This window comes from Alligator mississippiensis, chromosome 3, assembly GCF_030867095.1.
Source record: "Alligator mississippiensis isolate rAllMis1 chromosome 3, rAllMis1, whole genome shotgun sequence".
NCBI classification, from domain to species: domain Eukaryota; kingdom Metazoa; phylum Chordata; order Crocodylia; family Alligatoridae; genus Alligator; species Alligator mississippiensis.
In genome coordinates, this window is record NC_081826.1 from 291,052,155 (window position 1) to 291,076,538 (window position 24,384).

Below are 24,384 nucleotides of genomic sequence, written 5' to 3' on the forward strand. Positions count from 1 at the left end.
CTGAACTAAGTCACAGTAAGGTCAGTGCCTTGCTCAGGGTCAGACTGTGGGTACCTGGCTCTGCTGCAGTCAAAATACAACATCTTTTTCTTGCTTCCAGGTCTTTTGCTGTAACCAGTAGAAACACAGTCTTATATGCTCTGGCTGAACAAACTGGCTGGAAAATCAGCCTAAGCTTTTTAAAGGTAAAATATAAATATAAATTATGGATGATGTTGTGATGTGGTCTAAAAGTTTCATCAGCACTTGTTTGGGAAAGCCATGAGTCACTTATTCAGGCCATTCCAAAAATGGACCATTAAAACCTTTATGCCTCATCAGACCATCACTTAGTCTATAAATGCCACCTGTATTACAAAAGAGTGAAGAGTGAAGCTACAAATGCCTCAGAGGGTGTTTCAATTTTTTTTTATTAGTGTTATATTTTATAATCTTCTGCCTGTAAAGCCAGATGCTTTCATTACTATGAAGCAAACTGTGAAGGCGTAAGGGAGGTTAATCAAAACATCACCTGAAATAGCTTTTCTACCCCTGAAATGTCACAGTATTTTAGTTCTCCTCCAGAGTCAAGATGAATGCTGCGTATCCCAGAAATGGGATGTGGTCAATTCTGCAGTACATGGGCACAACTGCACAGGTGCAGATAGGCAGCTTTGCAGGCACAGGAGGTGTGGACAGAGAAGGAATGCTCTCTTGGGCTAAGTGCAGACATTTGTGGGTGGGGGAGTGGTTAGGGGGAGGCTAGATTGGGTTTAAAATGGCCACCTGATGTAACTTAGTTCACCCTGGGTGGGGACCTTGCACTCAGGCCCGGTGTCAGTGATTGGAAATCAATCTAAACCCATAAGCGTACAGAAGTTCCACGCGCAAACTTGGTCTAAGATAGACCTGGATCGATGTAGTATCAAACTTACTCAATGTAGGTTAGACTGGGCCATGGGACTTCTGCACAGTTACCTGCAGAGCCCCAGGGCTGGAAAAGTCTCTCCACTGGCCCCAGCCCCAGGACTGTGCTTTTCACACCCCTCCACCTGGCACTGGGCATTTATAGTCCCCCTGCCAGCCCCTCTCCTCCCCCTCAACCTCCATCCTGCATGCCACTCTGGCTGCTGCTGGTTTTATCGGTGTTTGCTACTGCCAGAGCTGAGCAAGTAAGTACTGGTGGAGGGAAAGGCAGTAGGGATGGGGGTGTAGGTTCATTGTGGGAGGTGGGGGGCTAAAAAGAGCACCTGGTCTGCCCCCCAACCTTCTCAAGGACCCTATGAGCCCCCCTGATCCTGCCCAGTCCCCCTGCAGATGCCACCTGCCCCCCCATTCCCTTGCAGATGCCACCTACATCTCTGATCCCACTGATCGCTCCTGCAGACACCACCTGCCCTCCCATCCCCCTGATGACCCCCCAATCCATCCAAGACTGCTTGTCCCCCTGTCTCCACAACCCCCTCCCACTAGCCCCCCCATCCCGACTTACCTTACATGGATTAACCATTTTGAACCTGATCTAACCTCCCCCTAGTCCCCCTGAATGTCCACACTTAGTCTTGATGGCTGCCTGGAACTGAAAGAAAACAGTGAGAGGTCTGAGATGGAGGGGTGTCCTCAGGAGTCATCTCAGCAGAATTAGATTTGTCAAGTTACATAAAACATTTCTCCAGTCTCCTCTCCAGGGCTCAGGGTGCCTCTGTCACATGTTAAAAAAATACAATTGAAATAACATGATAAAAATTAACTTTTCTAAGCTTGAGGCAAGACAAAGAACCCTCTGGTCATAGATCCTGACAGTCAGGGGAAAAACAGGTCTCGGTGTACCCTGGATAGAAAACTGGCTTGATTATTGGGCTCAAAGGTTAATAACCAATGCCTTGATGTCTAGTTGGCAGCCAGTATCAATTGGAGTGTCCCAGGGGTGGTTGGTCCTGGAGTTGGTGTTTTTTTTAATATCTCCATCAGTGATCTGGAAGATGGCATAGAGTGCACCCTCAGCAAGTTTGCAGATGACACCAAGCTGTGGGGAGAAGTAGATATGTTGGAGGGTAGTGCTAGGATTCAGAGTGACCTAGACAAATTGGAGGATTGGACCAAGAGAAAACTCATGAAGTTCAATAAGGACAAGTGCAAAGTCCTGCTCTTAAGATAGAAAAATCCCATGCACCGGTACAGGCTGGGGGCTGTCTGGTTGGGCAGTAGGTCTGCAGAAAAGGACCTGGGAGTTACAGTGGACAAGAAGCTGGACATGAGCCAGTGTTCCCTAGTTGTGATGAAGACTAATGGCTGCACTGGTAGAAGCATTGCCAGGAGATCAAGGGAAGTGATCCTTCCCCTCTATTCAGCACTGGTGAAGCCACATCTGGAGTCCCGTGTCCAGTTTTGGGCCCCCCACTACAGAAAAGATGTGGACAAATTGGAAAGAGTCAAGCAGCGGGCAATGAAAATGGTTTGTGGGCTGGGGCACATGATTTATGAAGAGAGTGTGAGGAAACTGGGCTGATTTAGTCTGGAGAAGACAAGACTGAGAGGGGATCTAATAGCAGCCTTGAACTCCCTGAAGGGGGGTTCAAAAGAGGATGGAGTTGAACTGTTCTCAGTGGTGGCAGATGACAGAACAAGGAGCGATGGGCTCAAGTTGCAGTGAGGGAAGTTTAAGTTAGATATGAGGAAAATTTTTCTCACCAGGAGGGTAGCAAAGCGCTGGAACAGGCTGCCCAGAGAGGTGGTGGAATATCCATCCTTAGAGGCCTTTAAGACCCAGCTAGACAAAGCCTTGGCTGGGATGGTCCTGCTTTGAGTAGGGGTTGGACTAGATGTGACCTCCTGAGGTCCCGTCCAACCTTCATTTTCTGTGATTCTACCCAGGAGGCCTCAGAGAAAAGAAGTCCTTTGTAACAACCCAGAAAATAAGAGTGAATTACCACAAGCAGTCCTCCCTCTTGAGAACGTCCCATGGGCAACTCTCATGTCTTCGATATCAAGGTTATTTCCAGTTCAGGATCACAACTGTGGCAGCATGTCATGTGGGAGAGAGACTAGCTTTTCATGGGCTGCCCAGAAGGCCATGTCCAGATGAGTGTGGCCGTGTGGCATGTTCAGATGTTCTCCGTGCTGCAAGAGAGCAGCGTGGAGGGGGTTTATGGGGCCAGGGCTTAAAGAAACCCATGGAAAAAAAAGCAGAGTGGCGCATGCGATGGCAGTGTGCACCACCCAAAGCCGGAGCCTGGCCATCCGGAGCTGCACTCTGCTGCTGGCCAGGCTCCGTGCGGCAGGACGGCCGGTGCTGCAGCCCCAAGAGGACCCCAGATTGGGCTGCTGTGGTCAGTCCAGTGCTGGCCTCAGCCTCCTCTACCTCCCACCAGGGTAACTTGCTGCACACCAGAGTGGTCTCTGGGCACAGGTGTTCCCCAGGGACAACTAGCAGCAGCAGCATAAGAAGTACACCACTAGTCGTCCACGGGGAACCAAATGTCTACACATGGCTGGATGTGGCCAAAGAGGTTAATGAAGGACCTAACGCTCCCCACCCCTTCAGTTGTGACCAAGGTGACAATAAGGAGACTGCTGGTAAGGCTGCTTCCCAGGCAAAATGGGGGTGATAGTAGGTAGAGAGGTGATGGTGGTGGTCTCAGGAGGGTTTAGGTGGAGATGTTGTGCAAAGAACCATGCAGAGACAAGGATTGCCAAGCTGGGGAGGTAGGAAAAGGGAAGCCAAGAAGTTGTTAGGAACAGGAGGGAGATCTCTGATGCTTTCCAGGGGTTGAGTTTAGTGTCTCTCCTTTGTAAAAGGAGAAGTGCAAGCCCTTGTGTGAAAGGGGTTGAGTGTTGTATTCTCCTTCCACGTAGTGAAAAACAAGATGACTTAAGTCACTGGTGTAGGTAAGAGTGCCACCTTTCTCACCAGCATAGAATATACTGTGGATATAAAGTAAAACTATGAATCCGTTCCCAACTCAACAGCAAAAAGTTGAACCTTAGCATCTCATAAATACATTCAAATATCTCACAATGAGGACCAGTGAGCCAGAGGTAGGGAGAGGACCCAGGTTTGGCATACAGTCCTCTGGACTATGGGCCATGACTTTGAACTTCCTGTTACACCGAGGAGGAGTGCTCCTAAATTATATAAACAGAAGGGTCTCGGGCAACGACTGTTATGCCAGATCTGGGGGGGGGGTGTCTACCATGGGCAATGAGGAAGCCCTTTGGTTTTGATGGAGTCCCAAGCATGATTTGAAACCAGGCAAAATGGCAAAACCTGTTCTGTTGCAACATGCATCTTCTGCAATGGGTATTGGCAGAAAATCAACTGTGTTAAAATTCTGCCTAGTCCCTGGTGATTCCCTGTGGTTTGTCCTGGTGATGCACAGGAGAGCAGAATTTGGCCAAAGAAAATATTGGGTAACGATTCAGCCTTTTTTTATGTTACCTACATACACATTCGTAACAATGTGGTTGCAGATAATGTGCCTTTTCAATCAGACAGCTGCAGGAAATCCACTCTATTTTCCCTTTCAAAATAAAAGAAGTCTTCTTGGACAGCCACTGACATCTTTCTTTCTCAAAAAGAGCTTCTCAGAAAAAAAATGTATTGTAACATCCTCCCCCAGCCCTGCCCTGAGAACCTAGCATGTATTCCCATTGTACAGAAAAATGCAGCACGTTAACATTATCAGGGAATGATCTCAGGGACAACTTCTCTTCCTACTGAAGTCAAGGAAAGTTTAGTCACTGTGAGTGAAAGTCTGTCGTCCTTCATTGCCCACCCAGAGACACTTGCGGTGAATCAACTGGCTTCTAATAGCGAGCACACCTCCAGAGCCAGCTGCTGAGGAAAGTCCTTTCCACTAAGGGGAGGTGGCTTTCATAATGGTTTCCCGTCCAGATGGGATCAGGCAGAAGCAGCTGCAGGCAATGCCCCCAGAGGAATATTACAAAAGTACAATTAAAAATAATCAGTCAATGCTTTTATCAGCGCTGTAATAAACACAACAAAAATAGGTGGCCTGAACTGACCTTTCTGGATACTAGTCCTGTAAGGTGTTGTACGCATTGCAGGCACTGTTCAGAGCCCTCTATTCCACTTGACTTCAATGTAGGTTAGAGGGGCTTTGCTTCATGCAAGATTTAGGTCCTGTGATCATGACCCAGTACTGTTGACTTCAAAGGAACCAAGATTAGCTCTTGTATCGCATGCTGTGATCTGACCTTGTACCACAGAGTCAGGACGCAAAGCCTCCTCCCCACCGTGCAAGCCTGAATTGACATAACACGATCCTGATGCTGTTGCTACAGTTGCTTGCAAATCAATATATAGGCTTGTGTGAATATAAAAAGGAGTTGATTGGGGCCTCGCATCAGTCGAGGTGTAAAATTTGGCCCAATGATTGGATTTTATAGCAGCAGTATGCTTAGATTCTGGCCCAGATTCATCTCTGGCATAATCTCAATTACATCTGGCATCGACTCTGTCATTAAGTACTTATTATTAGAGAGTCTGTTTCTATAAAACCTCTGAATGATGAAGAGGTTGAATATTCCATTTGTTAGCAGCTGGCATTTTAATTTCTGTGCTTGAAGTATTTATAGCAAGCATGGCTGTGTACGCCAGGGCACATGGCAAGGGTGTCCAGACTCTAGCAACCAACTTAGCAAAATGGGACATAAATGGTATACTTCAGTGACATATTTAAAATATTTTTTTTAAAAAAGGGGGGTTATTTCAGTTCTCCGGAGACTGCCCCACAGAATGAGATAGGGAACCTTCATACAGTCACAGCCCTAAGAAGTATAATAGTTTTATCCTTGGTTATACCTCTCACTTTACAGGGTGGTTATCCTTCAGGATGGGCTAGGTCCTAAAATATTATCATAGAAGGCTAGGATCAGCAGAACTATACTACAGTTCCTCAATCCACTCACAGACCATCACCCTAAGTAGCTGTCACAGAGCCTGAAAGAAAAACCTAGTTACTCAGCAGAAAGCTTCTCATAATTTTTTTGTTGGTGTTCCTGGCTTCTGTGGTACTTCAGTGCAGCAGCCTGGAAATTCACTGGTGGCTTTGCTGAAACTAAAACATAGATGTGTTTGGAATAAAAGCCTGGATTTGATAGTGCTTCATAGGGTTTTTCAGATATAAAATCATAGAAAAATGAGGGTTGGAAGGGACCTCAGGAGGTCACATCCAGTTCAACCCCCTGCTCCAAGGAGGACCAGCCCCAACTAGATCATCCCAGCCAAGGCTTTGTCTAGCCGGGTTTTGAAAACCCCCAAGGATGGAGATTGCACCACCCTGTCTGGATAATATTGTTCCTTCCAGTTGTGAGGAAGACTTTGAAGTGGCAATTTTGGGGATTCCTTGGGTTAAAGATCCCCTGTGAACGCAGGGGACTGCATTCAGTGGCCCAGGGGCCGTTTCCAGTTGTATGTCCCTATGTAAACCTTTTTTAGAATAATAGTTGACATTGCCTTGCCAGATAATTAATGGCTCACCTCTTCCCAAATCTTGCCTTTAACAATGTCCAGGACTAGATGCTTCAGAAAAGGTGCTAGAAGAAGCCCCATGACATATAGTTACAATAAAAGTCTGCTCAAAAGGCAGTTTTAAGCCTGAATCAGGAGGGTACTGAGAGTGCAGACAGATGAACAGTTATACTGTTTTAAATATTTTAAATGTGAGGGGGGACCTAAACGGTTCAGCAGTGCATGTCAGCTGGTCCACTGTGACTGCTTCTTTTGTCTGTAATTCAATCATAGAGAAGTAGGGCTGGGAGGGACCTTTGGAGGTCATCTAGTCCAACCCCCTGCCTAAGGTAGGATCATCCCTATCTAAACCATCCCAAACACATCTTTGTCTAGCCTGTTGGCAAAGCTACACAATCACCCCTGTCACACAACGACAGGGGCATAGTATTTTAACCTGCCACAGGTAAATCAGGGGGATACAAGTGGTCAGTGTCATGCTGCTACAAGAGTTGCAAATACTCTTGAGAGATCCCAGGAAAAGGTTAATGCATCTCCTGCCCCACTACAGAGGAAGGCAAAAACCCCTACAGCCCATACAAATCTGACCACGGGGTAATTTTCCTTCCTTCCACTTACGGTGGAACGGGAGTAGACAGAACAAACAGGCAAGAGTTACAATGGTTTCAGCCAAACTGTGCTAAGTTCCCCTCTCCCTTTAAAATGGTATAATTGTCCGTATCTGTACACCCTATGTAATTGCAAACATTATTCGTCATTCAAATATGCAGTCAAATGGGTTCCTATATTCCAGTGAGTCTGTCATCTTGTGGCATTGATTTCCAAAGACTATATAGTGTATACACAAGCCTTTTCTTTACCAGTTTCAAATGTATTCACTTTTCATTTCAATTGCATTCTGAATTCTGTTAGTGCTATGAAAAAGGAGCAATAAATTAAGACACACCTGTCTGTGATTACTCTTTGTATCTCTTTCAAATACATAGGAAAATATAAGGCTCCCAAACTCATAACCGTGTATGTTGCTGAGGAAAACTTAAAAAAAAAATCAATTAATTGCGAAGATTCATGTAATTGTGAGAGCATGAGGATTGATCATGGGAGGGGAGATTCATAATGGTAAAAGGAGTGCTAACAGCGAAGGGCTGATCCATATGACAAGTCTCTAATTCATTTGCTGGCTGCCATCCCAAATGGCCTTGACAATGCCTGAAAACAAGACCCGAGTACTTACAGGAAAGTGTGCAACCAATTCGGTGACAATGTCCCTGGCTTCTCTGTAGCACTGTAGTGTAACAGCCTAGAAATTCAGTGGAGCTTCACTGAAGTTAAAATACTTCCAGTGAATTAAATATGAAAGCAAAATGCACAATCAGTGCTGTAGTCCCACAGCTCTTTATTTGGATACAGCATAAATTCAGCTTCAGGTTTGATACTGCAGCCGTATCATAGCAGCTGAAGGATTTATCCATTTACACTTCTGTATGTGGTTCCTGTGTGTGCATATCATTCTCCCCTGCTTGTGAGGTAGGGAAGTGTCTTTATCCCCATTTGCAGATAGGAAACTGATGTGCACAGAGACAGACTGACTTTCCCAAGGTCATGATAAGAAATCTGCAATGGAGCAGAGAGCAGTCTCCTGGCTTCAAGGCTAGCACTATCTTTGCTTTTAGCAGACATTAGGCAAAGCAATAATTTTGTACCCTTCTGGAATAGCAGTTGCTGCTTTTGCCCTTTGGGGTTTGGAGTTAGTGCACAAAATTGATCTTTCTGCTAAACAGTTAGCTATAAAATAATGTTAATACTCTGATTGCCATGGCTTGGTTCCAGAGATAACAACCTACTAAGCTGAGCAGGGCAGTTTGCACTACTTAGGCTGATGTGGGCAGTAAACTGCTGCACTGGATTATACTCACTGGGCGTTTCTACACGTGCATTTACGCTGTCTTAAATTTACTGCACAGCAAGTCACTGTCTAGTGAGCGGGAATAGCCTGGCATCTACACATGCAGGCGTTAAAGCGCATTAACGTTGTGTGGACTGACTTGGGACTATAGTTAGTCTGAAGTCAGTCCACGTGCACAGTGCTACTGCGCAGTCACGTGTCTACACATGCCTTACTGTGCAGTAACTGATCGGGTGTAAATTTGATACCTGCATGATGTAGGTATCAAATTTATGCTCAAATCAGCGTAGGTCGCCATATTTACTTCACAGTATGCACGTGTAGTAACATGCCAGTACCGCGCAGTAATTTTGGGTACTGCACAGTAAATGCACACAGGTAGTCATGCCCACTGGGTGTGTCTACATGAGACGCAAAGTGTGCAGTAGATTAGTTCTACTTTAGCGCTTTAGCGTGTCATGGCAAAAGCTATGCTATTGCGCCAATGCACAGTAGAATTAGTCTACTGCACATTAGCATCACTTAAAAAGCATGCACCAGTGCTGCTGCACAGGAGCACCGGTTACTGCATATTTAATTAGTACCTGTTAGTACCACAGTGCATTAAGGCATGTGTAGAGGTGTCCACTGTGCATTGCCTAATTTATCTTCACTGCAGGATCTAGAAACAATATTTTTAATGAAAGTTTAAAGTCCAGAGCATAATTCTGTGGCCAGATACAGATTTCATGGCTGATGACATTCCTTGCATATATCAGAGAAGGATGAAGTGCTGGTCCTAGGCTGTGGCTGCAATGAAGTCAAGGTCTTGTTTAATATCCAAGGTCAGTGCCTGGTCTCTGTACCTTCCAGAAGAGTCCTTGCCCCTCAGTGTGTGTGTGACTGTTTAAAAAAAAGACATTATCTGTTCATGTGTCACAGCCCTATGGTTATAATCAAACTTAGGTGAAGGAGGCTGGCCAGCTATCACTTCTGTGCCAATCAACTCCAAGGTCTCATCAGCTAGAAGGGGCTGTATTGAGAGAAAGGATGTGTTCATGTTTTGTCTGAGGGCCAGGCATGCTGTCATCACAACCACAGTTTCCTCTGAACCAAACCCACAGTGGGTGTGTCTATACATTCATTAATACGCTATAGTTACTGCACATTAGTACTTGCATAACCAAGTACTAAATCAATGCACAGTAACTAGCGCTGCTGTGCAGTAGTGCTGATGCACGGCTTTTTACAGATGCTAACTGTGCAGTAGCTTAATACTAATGTGCAGTAGTGTATTAGTAAGGGTTTTGCCAAGCACACTACTGTGCAGTGTTATTAGGCTACTGCGTGTAGATGCACCCAGTGATGCATAAGGTGCTGTTATGCATGTGTTGAACGGTCCTGATTCTCTACTCCCTTGTGTCTTGTGCTGCCTATTACACTGTGTAAAGTGGGCCAAAATGCACTAAAAATGGGTGTGATGGAGTGGAGCATTCAATTCGGTAGTGTTATAAACTGACTTTCCACTGGTGTGAAGGACACCACCTGTTGCCCAGCTGCAGGCCAAGGGAGAAAAGGGAAATCACACAGGGCTGGGCCTAGAGAAAGATATGCATGAAAGCTGGGGGAGGTGTAGTACTTTGCAGTGTCTCTTGCCATTCTTCAAAACGCTTTTCCCAGCATCCCCATTTCTTCTAGTTCCTCACTGCAAAAGTTCCATCAGTTTAGACGCCTGCTCCCGGACTGGCATATAAAGATATAGAAAAAAGTGATGATTGTATAGCTGTTAAAGGATATTGATACAGGTGGTTACAATATACATGTAGAAATGCAGTTGCTTCATCCAGGGTCAGAATTTGGGTGATTTAACCTGCTCGTGGCCACAGGATCAGCATAACAGCTGCTATGTTCTCCCAGGAGCTCTTCAGCAGTTACAAATGTAGGTTTGTTCATACCTCAGCTTGCCTCACCTCTTCATCAGGTCCCTGCCAATGGGCAGCCATGAAAAAGGCATAATTCCCCAATGAATGATTGCTCCCTTTGATTGGACAATTAGCTACTTTGCTTCTGGAGGGAGATGACCTTAATGTTTTTGTTTCTTATGCAGGTAGCAGCGCACAATGGAAAAGCCGCACGGTAAGCCAGCTTCCCCCAGGGAGAAGTACACCACTCAGCCAACTTTAGCTGTCTGCTTTGTGAATGAACTGGAGGGGTGTGTAATAGCTTTATAAGGCCTACAAATAGTGATTGCTTTTACTATCTCAGGAACTATGTTTTTAATTTAATCTCAAGGGCATTTTCTTATGCCATGTAGTCATGTTTTGGCCTTGAATTTCCCTTTTAGACTAAAAAAAGGGCACAGTTCATCTGCTGAAGCAGTGCGTGGATACAGAATAAGGATGCTAATTTTTCTAATCAGACACCCTCCTGAACGTTGGAACAACTTATGTTTCAAATACAGGTCCAAGAGATGTACTATTGTATGCTACCTAACTGCTAAACGCTGTCTTCAAGTGACTCTCACTGATTTCAGTCAGGGTTAGATGTGCGAACTGGAGAACAGAAAGGAGTTTCTGGTAAAGATCTTATTCAGAAGGTGTATTAGGTTACTTTTCCCCTCAAACAATAGTAGAAATCTTGATAGTAACTAGTGTCACACAGGTGTGATACAAAGGGTAGGATATAAAGGGCTTAATGGCTCCTGTGGATTTAATTTGATGAGGCCAGATTTTGGTTAGAGACAAATTTTCTAAAATATTTCCAGCTCAAGAGGAAGAATGACACTGTCTGGGATTTCCAAAACCATCTGATAGTGTTAGGCACCTAGTTCTCTGTGAAAACAATGGGGATTAAGCACTTTTGATTAGCAAGCACCTGATTTACTGGACCAGTCATATTGGTGCAGATTGTATGAAGCTGTAGTGTAGCACATCTCTAGCAGATATCCCAGTTATGCCTGGAAATAACCCCCAAGTATAATTTTGCAAATGTACATGCTATAATTTGTAGCATTGGAATTGGTGTTCCATTTTACGGTAACAGAAAATAATTAAGTGAGCTGAGGCTCAGATCTTGCCCTATCCTCGTAATCTTAGTGCCAGGACCTGTGTGATCAGTCACTCTTCGCTTGGAGACATTTTATTCTTAAAACATCCTTAACACCAAACAAATGGGCTTCCACTAGGCTTGAGGTCCAGCTTTGTCACCTTGTTCACCAAGGGCCAAAGCCTCTCTAGCACTTATACAGCACACAGGCCGTGTCTACACGTGCATTTAAATGCACCTAAGTTTAATGTGCATTAAGTGGGTTTTGGCAGACGTCTACATGTGCAGGCGTTAAAGCACATTAATGCTGTGTGTCTGGACTGACTTGGGACTAAAGTTAGTCCCAAGTCAGTCCAGACACACAGCGTTAATGCACTTTAACATGTCTACATGTGCATTAATGCACTTTAACTATTCGCACCTAAATTTGATACCTGCACTTTAGCCTACAAATTTAGGCACAAATAGCCTAAATTCACCAGTTTGATGTGCATTAAGGGTGCACACATGTACATGTGAACACTTAATGCGCATTAACTTAGGTTAATGTGCATTAAGCATCATGTGTAGATGCGCCCACAGAAACAACCTAGGGCTGAATGACAGTCATCCAGCGAGGGTTGGCAACTTTTTGCCACTGCAGTCCAGAGCTTGGGATCCAGTCCTCAGTCCCAAGTCTCCACCTCCTGAAAAGCCCAAACCACTTGCACAAAACCTCACTGCTTATCCCCAGCCCCACCGCCAGCAGTGAGGGGAAGCACAGTTAGGAAAGAGCAGCAAGGAGGGCTTCAGAGGGGATAGGAAGCCTGGTACAGCTATGTGCTACCCAGTCCCCTGGGCCACCTCAGTCTGGGTTGGACCTTTGAGGACTAGATTCAGCTTCTTCCTGGGCTAGATACAGCTTGTAGGCTATAGGTTGCAGATCCCTGATGTACAATGCTTAAGCTCATCCATTCACTGCACTTAGGCCTTAAATAACAATAGACAATTCCACTGTCCAGATGCAGGAGGGAGCCCCAGGGCAGCGTGTGAACTACTTGGCCTGCATAACAAAACATTGCAGGGATTCAGACTGTAAAACCATGGAGCGGACATTTGGAGACATTTTCCCATAAGACCTGTTCCCTTTTGGGAAGGGGAAGAGAGGCAGCAAGAGCCAGGAGTGGTGGGGAGGGCAGCAGTGGCGAGGTCTGGAAAAATTCCTTTCCATTGCAGCCTGTTGCACTGTGAAGCATCTCTCACCACCTCTCATGCTTCAGTGACCTGCTAGTTATTTCACTGCTGTTAGTTTATGCTGACTTTATTGTCATTTGTCAAGGAGGGAAAAATGCAGCCCACAAAATGCCATCCCACTGGGAATTGGTTACCTGCAAGACTCTTTTAGCTATGTTGTGACAAGACAGGATCAGAAAGTGCCAGGAGAACTTTTAAAAAATTTGCTGCCTTCATGCTAAAACAAGGCTTAATTGATTGCAAATTGCTCTCAGGCTGACAAGCCATATTGCTTTGCATTATCTTTTATCAAGCTGTGGATTAATGTGAGTTAAAGTGACTGAATTATAGCGCTTCCCCCCCTCTCCCCCCCCATGAACCTTCCTACCCATTCCACAGTGAAAACCACCCACAGACCTCTTAGCTCCAGAGGAACTGCTGGATGCAGCTGGCATGGGATGTATAGAACTGATTGAAAGCGGGGTTTGAAAAATAAGAACTATGATGGAAAGGCTTAAAGGCACAGAAATATTTGGCAAAAACTCTCCTGGCTAAGCAATATGATCTGCTTTCCTTTGCTCAAACCACAGCTCGCCTGGGGCGGTGTGTCCTTGTCAAAGGCATTTCTGTAATGCCTGCTTAGGCAGCACTTCAGCCTGTAGCCCAGATGCATCCCTGAATGTTGGCTTAATAATGGGTTGTGGTTACCATCATTCTGACTCTCATGCTGTCTTTTCCCTTTGTCAAGTTAAAAAGAAAAAAATAGCCCACACACCACTAAAAATGGCTGCAGTCTCAATTATTTAAATAAATGACATGTTACAGGCTCCCCTGCTGACTAAATAGCAAAAGGGCAAAAAAACATTTCAGGGTTGTTTCCATGTTGCTAAAGGCAGAAAGCATTTCACCAATGAAACAATGCTGGTTGCTGCGCAGTATTGGGTGGAAGTAAGCTGCTGGGGTATGTGGGATATGGCTCAGGAGAGCTCAGTGTTGGGCTTTCTCCTTGGCAGCAGGTCACAGATTTCCAGGTCAGGCCAGGGGTGTTTTCTGAGTCAAAGACTGTGCTTGATCCCATTGATCTCAGAGTTAAAGGTACTGCAGTCCCCTGTCTACCTCTCCCGGTACCAACCTGGGTGGAGTAGTAGATCCTAGAAACCATGACAAACTGGAGAAAGAAGAAATCTTATGAGGTTCAGCAAGGATGAATGCAAAATCCTGCACTTAGGAGTGAACAATCCCATGTAGTGATACAGGCTGGGAACTGACTGGCTAAACATCAGCTTTGCAGAAAAGATCCTCATGATTACCATAGGCAAGGCCCACCTGGCTAACTAGTAGCCCCTTTTTACGGGGGCTAATGGATGAATGGAACAACTAAATTCTTGGGACAACTAATGAAAAAAACAGGATAGGAATGTCGTGTGGGTCAAAGGGTCAAAACATGAAAATAAGATAATAGAGGAGTTTGAAACACACCATTTCCAAAGATCCCGAACTACTGTGAGTTTAACTCTCAGTATGGATTCTGATTGAAACTGGACCATAGAACAGGTCACTCTGTAGGTGCAGAGAGAAATTACATTTCTCATGCGATTGGCCCCTTGAAAGTGCTCTACAGCTGTGCCCAAACACAAAGGCACAGCTGGAGAGCACTCTGATCGTGCAACAAATTAACCCTCAGTATAAGAGGGTTCAAATGAAGATGCTTCAAAGCAGAGCACCTTCATTAACTTGTGTTTGCTCCAGTAGCTGGGCTGCTGTAGCCCAGCCCCATCCCCGGTACTGTCTCAGGATGGGAGGGGGAGAAGGCAGGGGAGGGAGGTACATTTTGGGGTTTGTGCCCATGAGGTGAGGGACTCCAATCCATCTACCCCTCCCCCCCCTCCAGTGCAGCTGGACAAACCCCAGAACAGACTTCCTTGCCCTGTGTATTCCCCTCCCATCTTGAGACAGCATGGGGGAGGTAAGGAGGGTGGGAGATAGGGAGGGTGGGACTAGGGGAAGAGGCTGCAGACAAGCAGCCTCTCTCACTGGATTGACTCCAAATTTTAGCTCAATCCTCCAACCTTTCTATGAAGCTCCATGAGTTAGACCAGGGAGCTGCACTTCTGTCTGTGCCTTGTGTGCCTCAGTTTCTTGCCTGTAAAACTGGACACTATACTTTTCCCACCTTTTCTATTTTGATCCTATACTCTTCAAGACTGGGTTTTTTGCTATGCATAGGTACAGTGCCTAAAACAATAGGGACCTTGCCTATTTGAGGCCTTCCTGTGTGACAAAAATGCAAATAAAGGGATAAGAGCCTACAGCTGATTCACAGATCCATTCTAATCCTGCAACCAAAGACCCAGTAGGGTTCCAGTTTGGCTTGAGTGAACAGTCACTGTGATTGTGTGTGCAAGTAAGGCCTGGCATGATGGGTCTAACTAATAAATTGTGCTCAGACAATACCCTATTAATTGGAAAACAGGGCCTGAAGTTGTGTGTTCTAACCATGGTGTTAAGTAAGGGGAGACTTCTTCCTTTTAGGCCAGTTTCAGTGGAAACTCTGCCAAGCTTCTACTGAACAGAAGGACATGAAAGTCCAAGAAATATATTTTTGCATGGGTGGGAACTGTTCAAATCTACAAAGAACAGATGGAGATTTTTAAAATTGACTTCTGCCTTGGACTGAAAACTTAGGAAATGGGATTGGTTTATTTAAATATAAATATTTAGCTTTCTAATACAGTATATATTGGCTTAGTCTAGGAAATTAGCTCATATGTGGTCAGAGGTCAACACATGATGTCTTCAGCATATGATTTCTAATGTCATGTGAATGGTATAATGGAGTGGCCTGAAGGAGCAGTCTGCCATTCAGTGATCATTAGGCAAATCTCAATTACGATGGGACAACCGTAGAAATTCAAGTAACATGAAGCTGATAAACCTTGATTCAAAGGAGATCCAAAAATTAATTCAACATGATGATGAAACAGGACCATAGTGACTTTACTAGAGGCAAAGTCATTTCTAATATCTGATTTCTTCTTCTGACTGCTCAAATGTATAACATCTGATTGTTAGACACTCGGTTCATCAAATTTTACTGGTTTCGGGTGGGGGGGAACGGGTGGTGGGCACAAGAGGAGGAAAATACTATTCTATTCTCCCCCTCCACAAACTTCAATTACTACAGTTCACTGAGGGCGCATCTACATGAGACATTTACTGCATGGTTGACTAATTAACTGTGCAGTAAACGTCTCGGAGTCTATTAGGGCATTGGCGATGCGTAGGGGCTGCATGCGGGTGCATGTGCACCCCCTGAGCTTGGCAATGCACACCCTGCAAAAAGGCGCCATTGACACTGCCGGCGGTGCCTGTGGGCAGTTGCTACTCGCCACTCCCTCCTCGCTGCCAACACCTCTGGCGGTGTCTGCAGGCGGTCCCCACTCACCACGGGTCACTGCCGAGACTGCCGGTGGTGTCTGTGGGTGTTTGCCAACCACTGGTCGGCACTCACCACTTCCCCACCCCTCCACTGCCTGTGGGAGCTCACCGCTCGCTGCTGCCACTCTCCCGCTGCCGACAGTGCCTCCACCGCCTGTGTGAGCTTGCCATGCCACCCCAGCCTCTGGGGGCATGCGGCATTCATGTATTAGGGCACATGAAACTAATAAACTCCACAGCAGGGTAGGACTTGTATTTACAAGTCAGTTCAAGTTTGTGACCCGGTTCAAGTGCTGATGTCTGGGTGCACGTGTAAACAGTGCACCTGGGAGCAAGAAACTGCAGAGCAATAAGCTCTGCAGTTTATTGCTGCGCACTAATGTCACATATAGATGCTCCCTAATACAGTTAAACATGTTCAAGGTCAGATCTTAGCCATTTTGTTAATCGCACCATGCTTTAGATATATCAATAATCCTGATTTAAATATCCTATGATATGAATGAAAATGTGTGTAGAATATTACAATAACATCAGAACAAATACACTATAGGCTCTTTGCTTGTGGAGGCCTGTTAGATAATGCTTGGTTCTAGCAGTAGTCCTGATTCTAAGTTCATCATACTAGCGATGTATTCCAAATGGAAAAGGAAATGGGAAGAACATCATCTGATATGTAACAAGTGCAATCTTGGCCCCATTGAAATCAGTTGGAGCTTGCCATTGAGTTTGGTAGGTTTTTAACCAAATGCTCTGAGCCAGGTAACATAGGTCACTGATTGCCATGCCCTGCAATGGTACCACATTCACTTAAGTGGCCCCTCTCTGTAAAGTGTTTCAGACCCACACATATAACATGCTACATACATGAGAAAGCTCTTCAGTACTGCGAGGGTCATGTATAAGTATTTGAAGTTGTGAATACCTCTCAGACATCTCAGTCATTGACGGCTCAATGTCTAGTTGAGAGGAGGTATTAAGAGGGATTCCTCAGGCATCCATCCTGGGCCCAGTATTGTTTGACATCTTCATTAATTATTTGGACAATAGGATTGAGTGCACATTTAGCAAATATGTAGATGACACCAAACTGGGTGGAGTTGCAGACACTCTGCAGGGTAGGGCTAGGAACAAGAATGACCGGAATAAACTGGAGAAATGGTCCAAAGCCAAAAATGAAATTCAGCAAGGACAAGTGTAAAGTTCTGCACTTGGAAGGGAATAAGCATGCACAAATACAGCCTGGGGAATGAGTGGCTAGGCTGCAGTACTGGAGAGAAGGGTCACAAGGGACCATGAGTTGAATATGAGCCAACAGTGTGCTCTTGTTGCAAAAAAAGCCAGCAGCATACTGGCTGTATCTACACCAGATGCTTTACTATACAATAGTGTATTGCACAGTAAATTTACTACCCACATATGCAGGTAGTAAATTTACTGTGCAGTAGATTTACTGTGCTGTAAAGCCAAATAGCATTTATTGCATGTGTAGATGCACCCACTGGGTTGTATCAAAAGGAGTTACAGGTAGGGTGGCCAAAATCTGGAACCAACTTCCCAGGGAAGTGGTCCTCGCCCCTACCTTGGGCATATTCAAGAGGAGGTTGGATGATCACCTGTCTGGGGTCTTGTGAACCCAGCATTCATTCCTGCCTGTGGCAGGGGGTCAGGCTAGATTATCTGTTCAGGTCCCTCCTGACCCTAGCTACTATGAAACTATGAAACTATGAGTGTCACCAGGAAATCAAGGGAAGTGATTCTTCTACTGTACTTATCACTGAGGCCTCACCTGAAGTACTGTGTCCAGTTTTGGGCCTCACACTTCAGGAAAAGTCGACAGATTGGAGAGAATCCAATGCAGAGCAACCAAAAAAATTAGAGGCCTGGGAAGCCTGATTTATGACCGGGGATCTGGGTTTTCTGTTCACCATGGAAAAACATGGTAAAACACAGATTTTTTTCATTTTAAGGAGAAAAACCCAGATTTTCTCCTTTAAAGGAGAAAAATGCGGGAAACGTTGGGTTTCCCCTAAAAGGCTGGCAGAGTTCCAGCCTGCATGAGGCTGGGAGGAGCAGGACAAGGGCGATCAGGCAGGAGGCACCATGTGCATGTGCATAGGTACATATGCACGTGGTTGCCAGGCAGCTTGGAGAGCAGCTCCTGCAGGTAAGTCTGGGGGAGCAGGGGTGGGGAGATTGAGGTCCCCACAGGGAGGGAGGGAGGGAGCTGGGTAGGGCTGTGGCTGGGGCTGGTGCCCAGTTGAGATGGTGCATGGGAATTGAGGCCTGGGCCATGTGTGGCCACCAGGCCTGGGTGGGGAGTGGGATGAGGCTGTAGGCAGCTTGTCCAGGGGGTGGAAAGGGGCTGGTTCCCCAATACTACATGCGCTCCTGGGGCAGGGGGTGGGAGGCATGTGCCCCCTAAATTTGAGCTTATGGTGAAGGTAGGTGTATGCTGCCTGCTGTGGGCTTGGGCTCCCCACCCTGCTGCTCTTCTCTCGGGGCCTCCGTGGCCCAGCAGTTGGGACCCAGTGCAGCAGGGCAGAGCGGGTCCCAACTTCCTGGGCAGGGAAGCTTGATGCCACCACCTCAAGCCCCACACAGCCATGGTGAGGGGCCCCCTGCCCACCCAGCAGCAGCAGGAGGCACAACTCTGTGCTGCTACCCCTGCTGCTGCCAAGCGGGCAGGGGTCCCCTTTCCATGGCAGTGCTTGGCAGTGCTTCCCCAGCCCGCTCTGCCCTCCCATGCTGGGTCTTGCCTGTTGGGATGTGAAGGTCCACGGGGGGAGGGTAGCAGGGCAGGGAGCTTGAGCCTGCAGTGGACAGCCCACCCCCACCCCCCATGGGCGTTGTTCTGGCCATGCTGCCTGTGGGGTAGGAGGAGCCAGGATCTGCACTTCACTCTGCCGCAGCAGCTACTGCCTCCCACAGGTGGGGGGCTGTGGACCTGGGTCCCTGGCCCCATAGCCCTGGCAGCTGGGGGCCCCCTCTTGCAGGGCTGGGGGAGGCAGGGGGCTGTGGGTGGGGAGTGAGGGGTGTCAGAAGGGCCAGGAGGCTGTGGGTGGCAAGTGACCTGCAGGGCTGTGGGTGGTGAGTGACAGATTTTGGGGTTTTTATTCAGAGAATTTGCAATTTTCATCAGAGAATTTGTAATTTTTAAACAGAGAAAACCAGAATCCCGGCTTATGAAGAAAGTCTGATGAGAAGAGAAGATTGAGGGGGGGATTTGATAACAGTTTTTAAATACCTGAAAGAAGATTACAGAGGATGGAGATAGGCTTTCCTCTGTGGTCGTAGAGGACAGGACTAGGAGCAATGGTCTCAATCTGCAGCAGAATAAATTTAGGTTAGAGATTAGGAAGAATTTTCTGACTATGAGGATGGTCAAACATTGGAACAGGACACCTAGAGACATGGACAACTGGTGCCTCCTGAGTCTGGGGGGGCACCAGATTGCCGACTGGAGGGGTCCCCCAGCGGCTGATTGCCAACTGGGTGGGTGGTCCCCCAGCAGCTGATCACCAACTGGGAAGTGCACTTCTGGTTTTGCAGCTGGCGCTTCCAGGGGGTGCACAGCTGACCTAAGGGGGTGCACACGCACCCATGTGCACCCACTACGTGTCGCTAATGCCTAGAGAAGTTGTGGAATCTCCATCCCAGGAAATTTTCAAGAACAGGTTAGACAAACACTTGGCTTGGATGACTTTTAGTCAGGGATGATCCTGTCCTGAGCAGGAAACTGAACTAGATAACTAACTCCATGTGATCCCTTTCAGCTCTACTTTCTTATGAGCCCATACAGCACCCCAGCACAGGACCCTAATTTTGGGTGCAGCCTATACTGGGGTATAAAAGCCCTATCTGGGGTATAAAAGCCCTATCTGGGCTGCATAATAAACAAGCAACTGCACTTGCTGAAATAGATGGCGGTTGTCAAGTGTGAGGAAAGAGCTTGGTTAGCTCAGTGCTGGCTGAGGAAGGGAGATTGATGAGCTGTTCTCGTTTCTGGAGAGGAGCCTAGCTAGATCCAGAGACTGGGTAGCTGGTCAGGGGCTTCCTGAACCATTTGGATTTTTCTGATCCATGAGGTTAGTACAACTAGGTTGACAGCTGAGCCCAGAAAGCAAGCAGATGAATATAATTTGAAGGGCTGAGAACTAAGATGGGCTGAAATAAAGACTCCTCTGGTTGGTTTTGCCTTCTGACTTTGCTTCCTTAAGAGGTACTTAGGGGGAGGGTAACTGAACCTTCATTGTTCCCTGCCCAGAGGCCGAGCCATTAACCAGCAGATGGGGCTGGAAATGCTGTTGGGAAAATTGAAGTGAAGTAGTTCCAGCAGTCTGAGAAAAAACTTTCAGGGGAATAAACCGCTATTCTACATCCTCTGAGTTTCTTTTCTACCTAAGAGGACTTTTACAATATTTGATTCCTCCTCAGCCTGAAGAAAGGAGTTTGTGCCTGAAAGCTTGCAAAGAAAGGAATTTTTTTGCTATGATGTAGTTGGTCTAATAAAAGATATAGCTTCTGAACCAAAAGCTTTGTGTATCTCTTTTTTTCTCAGACCAACACAACCACAACATAGATCCCTCAAGCATGGAAGATATTGTGTTTTAGCTGTTTTGGAAAAGTAAACTTCATTGCTAAACAAGAAACAAGGATTTTTCCCCTCCCTGTCTGCCTCTAACATCAGACACCACCAGGGAAGATGACAGCCTAATCTACACATCAGAAAGCAACACTCACAAAAGGACTCAGGGATACCCAGAGGAATACACTTCTACTCTCTACATCTGCTGAGCAAAATGGAGTTTCTTTGCTACCTAAGAGGACTTTTACAATCTTTGACTCCTTCTCAGCCTGAAGAAGGGTGTTTGTGCCCAAAAGCTCGCAAAGAAAGGCATTTTTTGCTACTATTTAGTTGGTCCAATAAAAGATATTGCTTCTGAGCCAAAAGCTTTGTGTATCTTATGGTTTCAGCAGGCTTTCCATGCACTGTTGCAGTACAGAAAATCATTTGTTGTATACAAACCTAAATCTGGTCTGCAGAGTAGTTATAAGGAAGTGTAAGACAGCCTCTGTAATAAGCTGCCATTAATGGTAAAAATCAGTGACTATTGCTGATGAATCATGGCAGCAGCTGCACTTGAGCTTGCTACTCCCAGCCCTTACTGAGATCCCCGGTGCGATGTGAGCATGACATGTGGTTCACCCACAGACAGGGGCTCATGGGTGAAGTCGCATATGACTGCCACATGAAGGGAGCCGCTTTCATGCCAGCTCATGAGTGATCTAATAGACATGTGATCTAATAGACATCCAGTATAGACACCAAATGCTTCTTCTAAGTGATCTCCACCCAGCCAGGCAGTTCCACAGCTAGAAGACCCAGAACTGAAGTGTCTTTTGGCTGCTGTTCATGGACTTCCACAATACAGACCATGGGTATTTGTGGCTTAGCTGCACCCTTTCTATTAAATCCAAGATACAGATAATGTAATGATGTGGGATTTATGGTACCCCTGGGAACAAGATGTTATACTCAATATTAGATTGTGCTACTGTATGTGGTTTTGTCTGCATTCTGTTTAATACTGGTAAGTGCATCCTTCATTTTAAGAATTTCACATTCAGTGAGTGCCAACGCATATACCTTTGTGACTCTGCTTTGCAGAATCAGGCCCCAGTAATTAGCACAAGGGTAACACACATTTAAAATAGTCTTCACTTAACCCTACTGTTTCAGAGCCCCATGGGATCAAACATGTTGCACTGGAATCTCTTGCATTGCGGGTTGCTCAGGTATAGTGCAGGGATGTCCTTTGACATGTGTGACAGTCATGAGCAGTTCAGCAGAAGGGCCACCAAACTGGCAGAGTGGCAAGAGGGAAAGAAACTCTTGAGTTTTTCTTAATTTTGGGATGGCACAGTTGTGTAAATCTGTGATTTTGAGTTGCATGTGAAATACTGGTTAAATATAAAGCACCTTTAAAAAAAAATTCTACCCCAGATGCTAGGTGCCCTTGCTTTCAGATAAAGTTAACATAAGTGCACAAGAACTGCCATGTACTGGATCAGACCAGGATCCTGTGTTACACAGTAGATGCTGAAAGGGAGAGTGAACTGGTTATGACCCATGGTTTTCTCCACTGTTCCTCTCCCGCTTGCAGTTTCCAGCATTTAAGATCATTATAATCTACCTGGTTCCTTCAAAACTCTTCACTCCACAGGTGTTAAGGACATGCTCTCCTTTTTGGATGGTCTTGATGTTCCACTAATTAAGCTATCCTTTCTTCTGTAATTCTCTCGTTAGCTGTTCCTCTGAATGTAGCTTCTATTTCACAGCTGTAGGATGTTTTTACCTCTAGCTAAAAACAGTAATTTGGGTGTGGAAACGTTAACTCAGCTGAACATCAACTCAGGTGCAGAAATAACTTTCCGTGAAGCACTGGATGTACTGTCAAGATGCCCAAGAAGGCTGGATTTTGTTTTATGAACCTGAAAGAGATGTACATTTAATTCTAATGAGAGCAGGACTAAAGAAAGAACAACTTTTGATTATTTTTTGCCTAGTTTGTTGTTTTTTATACATAATATAAGACACAACAAATAAACACGCATTCCAATAAGGTTATATTTGTTTTTTGCTTAGATCGTGGACCCTAGTAAAACGTCTTGTTTATTTTTACCTGGAAAAGAACGTGTGTCATGTTATATGTGGTGATGCACCACACCATTTGCACCCCACTTTTCAAAATCCTAGATCCACCCATTGACACTGTCTACAGGTCACATCAAAGTCCACAAAACCTTGTATGCAGCATGGCTTTTATTTCAATGCATATGCACAATGCAAAGTACTGCTTTCCAAAACACGGGATGTGTTTCTTGTTTTTTGTATGTTACTTTTTAGGCATAAATGTATAAAAATTTAAAGAATTGTATCCTTCATCCCAGAAGCATAAAGATGGTAACAGTTGCAAAAGCCAAATGTTCAAAGGGCCTCTGAAAACAAATGTGCAAATAGACGATTCTGCCAGCCATTCACTATTTTGCATGCATTTATGTGGCTTTTCTGCTCCTGCAAGGATCCTCCAACAAATGTTGCAGGCATATTGTTAAATGCCCTTTGAAAATGTGATGCTAGACATATTTCTTTGTTCCTAATTCTTTTGCAATGTTGCAGTGCTGGCTGGAAAACAATAAGCATAGGTTTCATGTTACCAGGCGCAGTATTTGTGCAAGATTATGTCTGTCACACAAAATCTCTCTATTTATTGTATGTTTCCAGTGCTTCCTGGGCACAAAATTCTCCTGAGAGTGTCAAACTCACACAATCCTGTCAAGTGCCACATTTCCCTGCTATCTCTGCTTTCACAGATGAAGGTGAAAAAAGTCAAACCACTCCTGAGTGACAGCACACATATTGATGTTGGGAATAGATTATGGCTGCTAATGCTGGTATTTAGGCTAGGATCAGGAATAAAATAATGGAATTTACTAGTTTGGAGCAATAAAATATTGTGTAGAATGGTTTCTTTTTGTGTGTGCTAATGCTACTCACTTTGGGCATTTGGTATTACAAATACAGAGAATATTAGGATTGGCAGAATTGCAGGGTCTCTCGCCCACCTAGGATGCTGAGATTGCTACTACCCCCTGAAATATATAAGTGGGCAAATTCTGTGCTCTGGTGGCTTGTGCAGTTCTGGAATATCTTTGCCAAAGTCAGCAATACACATGGATATCAATTTGGGATAGCAGCAGAATTCATTGCAATGACACAGTTTTCTAGGGGGCATTTTCAAAGGCAAGGAAAAGCAATTTGCTTGGAAAATGGATGGGAGCCAGTTTCCCTCTCTGTGCCTTTAAAAATATCTTCTAAGCTTTACAGAGAAGAGCTGACCCTGTATCACTTGAGCTGTCAGCCCAGTGCTCATGCTGACCACAGTGCTATTATATCAGTGATTCCCAACCAGGGTACCATGGCCCCCTGAGATTCTGCGAGAGCCTTTTAAGGGTGTTGCACAGTATTAACATGACTAGGTGTGCAAACACCCATACATGATTCATAAGACAAATCCAGAGATTTCAAACAGGAATCCACAGTGTCGACCATTCTGGCATGTTATGGTTTCTCTGGGGTTTTTTTGCAATAGGAAAATCAGTTTATTATTTTTCTGTAGTCAAGAAAGAACAGAAAGCTAGGTGCTGGCATTTTCTTAGGGGCCCCTTGAGTCTAAAAAGGTTGAGACCCTGCACATTATATTATTGCTAAATAGAAAGAGGGTACTGGTTAGATCCCAGCTAGATAGGAGAGGGGTCCTGGTGCAGA

General features: G+C 45.5%; 1 long non-coding RNA gene across 1 annotated transcript; it reads left to right on the forward strand.

Moving 5' to 3' along the window:
• Positions 1-1,082: 1,082 nt before the first annotated feature.
• LOC109285260 (uncharacterized) lies at positions 1,083-20,993 on the forward strand. The gene is made up of 3 exons (XR_002092946.2): positions 1,083-1,151; positions 10,465-10,493; positions 20,614-20,993. It is a non-coding gene; the product is annotated as an uncharacterized LOC109285260 (long non-coding RNA).
• Positions 20,994-24,384: the final 3,391 nt, after the last annotated feature.